We start from the raw sequence: 4,426 nt of genomic DNA on the forward strand, positions 1-4,426 counted from the left end.
TACTAAACCAGTTGGAAGATATGCTAGGTAGAACTTTTGAAATTATTGGTATAGAAAAAGATTTCATGAACAAAACCTCTGTTGCATGTGAACCAGCACCTAAAACTGACAAGTGGGATATCTTCTTTAAAGGCTACTGCAGAACAAGAAAAACCACCAGTAGTGTAAAGTTAACCCACAATGTGTGAAAAATTTTTACCTGCTGTTCCTCAGACAAAGGTCTACTATCTAGAATATATAAAGAACTTAAAAAAATCAGACCTCCCAAATTTAAAGACTCAACCAAAAAATGGACAAACATTTGTCTGAGATGAGCAGATATTTCTCAGACAAAGAAATAGAAATAGCAAATAAACATGAAAAAATGGCTGGTTCTTCAAAAGATGCAATAAAAACAATGCTGTGCTTTCATATCCCCCCGCCAAAAAAGAATGGCTGCTGTCATGAAATCAGCTAGCAGGGCTATGGGGAAAAAGAAGCCCTTATCCACGGTAGGTGGGAGTGTATATTGATGCAAACACTCTTAAAATCTATATAGAGGAACTTCAAAGAACTAGGATTAGAGGTCCCAATTGATCTATCTATTCCCCTACTGTGCAACTTGTCAAAAGGATTAAAAGTATCATAATAACAACAATATATGTGCACCCACATTCATAGAAGTGCAAGTTGCAATAGGTAAAACTTGAAAAGAGCCCAATTGCCCACCAAACTGAGGAATGGATAAAGAAAATGCATTACTTCTTTTAATATTATAGAGTACTATTCAGCCATAAACAATGAGATCTTTGAAACATATACCTAAAGGGATGCCCATTGAGATGATTACTCTTAAGTAAAATAAACAGGACAGACATGCGTAATTCCTGAATGTTTTCTCTGGAGTGAGAAACTGAAAGTGTAAATAAGGGTAAAAAAGCATAATAGTGTGAAATAGGTAAGATGGGAATGGAATGAATATGAGAAAATAAAAAAATGAAATCTAGGTCTTTGTAAATAGGGACGATTGGAGGGGTTGATGGTATGACAGGTCATGGGGGGAAATAAGAAGAAAGATATATTCTATGAAAGTATAACTTTTCAATGATGAATGTCATTACATTATATACCTAAAAGTACCAATAGAATTAATTAAAAATAAAGAAAATGTAAAAATATTTTTCGACATAGTGAATAGAAATTTAAGATATAGGCTTATTCAGTGTCCCATTGTTTTGTGTTAGAAATAGCTTCTAATTCATAGAATTTGTCTCTTTGAGTTTATTCACTGCTTATTCAAATAGTGAGTAGAAATGCATTTTGTTTTGGCTATAATTCCCATGATTATTTCATGTTTTTTTTGTGTTTAAACAAAAGGAAACAAAAGTAAAAACAAGTAGGAGTTGAAGTGATATGAGAATGCTACCTATCAACACAGGACATGTACTAAGAGGACTTTGTAGCAGTGTTGGTTTTCCATTCTTTATGAGGTTTTGTGACCTTATATAGTCTTTGCTAATTTAATGATATAATGTTAGCATCATTAAAAGATATTTTTCTGATTAAATCCTAAACTAGGAAAAAAGTAATTTTTCAAAAATTTACCTAGTAATATGCTTGCTGCATAGATGCATATTTAAATAGTGTAGACAGAAGATCAACATGTAGTGTCCCATATTTTTCAAGGAAATTCTATTAGAAGTCAAACACCAATAAAAATTTATTTCTCAGTTATTTCTTGTGGTGGATATGGGCCTATTATCTCTATTGATTCTTTGCTATTCATCCCAAGGTAGAAAAGCAGATACTACTAAGGATATTTTATTCTGATTATAGCATGTACAAATATAATGGTGAAATAAAGAGATAGCTGAAACTTTCACCTCAGATGCAACTTATTTAACATCTATCCCCATTCCATTAGTCAAAACAACTAACACAAAAACAATTTTATTTGACAATAAAAGGTGATTATATTTGATTGTTTATGAATAATAACAGAATGTACCAAAATCCACCCATGAGTTACAAATTTTTATTATGTCTTGAACCTGCTATATGTGCTTACTCTTTCCTAAGGATAACACATGAAGAATTCAATCCCACTTATTAAATTTACAATGTTGGAGGAATAATAAAATGTTTACAATTAATTTTCTACTTTGAAAAGGAGAATAGAGGGAGGCCATAACATTTGCTATTCCAAGTTGATCTTGGTATCCTTCCAAATGTCTTGCCGGAATCACACTTCAACACTCTCAAAATCATCTTTCATAAGATCATATCTCTGCTCCTGGGAGAAGCTCCCTAATTCTATGTCTTCTGGGGCTCTTGTGCCCCTCTCCTGGTAGTACTTATTTTTTTATTGTTTTTAGTGGCCTTATCTGAATGTCTCAGTAAAAAAAGAAGGGCTTTTATATTGTCTCATACATAAGGAATATTGGTAGCCAAATGTCATGTAAAATCTTAAGGAATGGTAAAATTTTAATTGAAGTTTTGTAACTCTTCCAAAGTATAAATCTGAAATACATTTATTTATTTTAGTTTACTCAAGTGAACTCCAAGTACTATTGATAGTTCTGAGTTATATGTACTATTGTTGCATGGACTCTATTTCTTTCTATACATTGAAACCACTAGCATTGTTTAAAAATATGCAGGCTTTTATAATTTTACCTGGAACAATTTATTAAAGAAATATTTCCCATGTCATTCTAGACAAGGAATAATGTTATTATAACCCTCTTGGTCATTGATTCAAAATTATGTTTTAGGGTAGGACATGATAAATGGTTCCACTTTTCCACCTGCAGATTCTTTCTGAATTGTTGTTTTCTTTCAACTCAGGCTACAGACAAATTTAAAGTTTTGTTGAGCCTATTTTCTTCTTATAATTTCTATGAAACTTTAAAATGGAATGTGACTCACATTGCCAGCATCATGTTTGCCTGGTGGCATAAGCTTACTTAGACTATTTCTATGTTACAAATCATTTTAAGTAAGGATTCCAAATATTAAACTTAAAAAAAAATATGCCATTTTCCACCCTCTAATATTAATCTCATTGCAGCAACATATATGCATTTCACTTGTGAAACCAATTTCTCTAAAAACAAACAAACAAAAAACTTTGCATTGACAAAAGTTGTATGAATTGCTCAGGATGTTAAAATTTAAAGGGGTATTTTGTGGCCATTGAGATTTATTATCTAATTTGTACGGAGGTCAAACTTGGTTGCAATTAAAAAAAAAGAGTCATTTTGGTTTAAAGTTGGGTCCCAAAAGTCGAAGGGTTGACCTTGTGCCAGGAGGCAGACAAGAGGTGTTGAGGAAGGGTGTTGAGATTATTAGATGCCCACGTTAGGGTAGGTAAGTTAGTTCCCTAGGAGGAGAACAAAAGTGGGAACATCTTCCTCTCTTTTGACACTCCCCCAGCCAGTACCCAGAAGGGGAGAGAGAATAAGAGGAGTCAGGCCTATGGCGAGTCCCTCAGGGGCACAGTCCTAGGCCCAGTGGCCCAAGAGGGTCTCTCTGACCAACCGCTTGTATTTCCAAGTAGTCCCCAGAGGACGAGAATGAGCCCGAGACAGTGGACCTGAGTAGAATGAAGCTAACTACTTGCTCACCCTGAAATCAGTGACTGGTGTGGATGTGAGCCATCAGCACTGGCAATGGTAGAAAGCCCCGAGGAGGTCCTGGTTTGATAGATGTGGCTTGGTCCTGGCTTGGCAGAAAGGCCGATCTAGCCCAGCCTGCCAGGGATGGTCACTTAGTGGACTGCCTTCCTCCCGGGTTTCAGCACCAGATATGTTAGGCAGAAAGAGCTGAAAATCAGGACAATACGAAGCCTTATTATGGGGAGGATCTGCCAGGCTGTCTCCAAACATAGGAGAAAAAAAGCCATCGTGTTACAAAATAGAAGGGCCTTTGACATACTGAGAGTGGCCCAACTGGGAACATGTCAGATGCTAGGTGAAAAATGCTGTTATTTTGTTAACCAGTAAAGGATTGTAAAGCAAATGTTAAAGAATTACAGGAGTGCATTGGCAAGGAAAAAGATGATGGAATTGTTGGGGAATAGACCAGAGCTATTCCTGGCTTCCCCAAATTATGGACGATTGTTAAGTCTGTAACAACACAATATTTTAAATGGTACTAAGGATTAATTACTTCCTTAAAAGGAAATTTTTTAATAATTTCATTTAGATACATTCAAAATATTAAACTTTTCTATTGATTTGGAGAAACAAGTGAGTTCTTTGGATCTCACAAATATATATGTATTACCCTTTTTCCAAAATATATAGACCCTAGTAGAGAATATGGCCATATGAAAAGCTATTTATAAGCAAGGAAATTATACAGTAAGAAGAGTATAAGAGCCCAAAGGAAGGGAAAAATTTACAATTTTAAACATGTAAGCACCTATTTTATTTTATTTTATTTT

Source organism: Fukomys damarensis, unplaced genomic scaffold (assembly GCF_012274545.1).
Source record: "Fukomys damarensis isolate Sample0158 unplaced genomic scaffold, DMR_v1.0_HiC HiC_scaffold_24, whole genome shotgun sequence".
NCBI classification, from domain to species: Eukaryota; Metazoa; Chordata; class Mammalia; order Rodentia; family Bathyergidae; genus Fukomys; species Fukomys damarensis.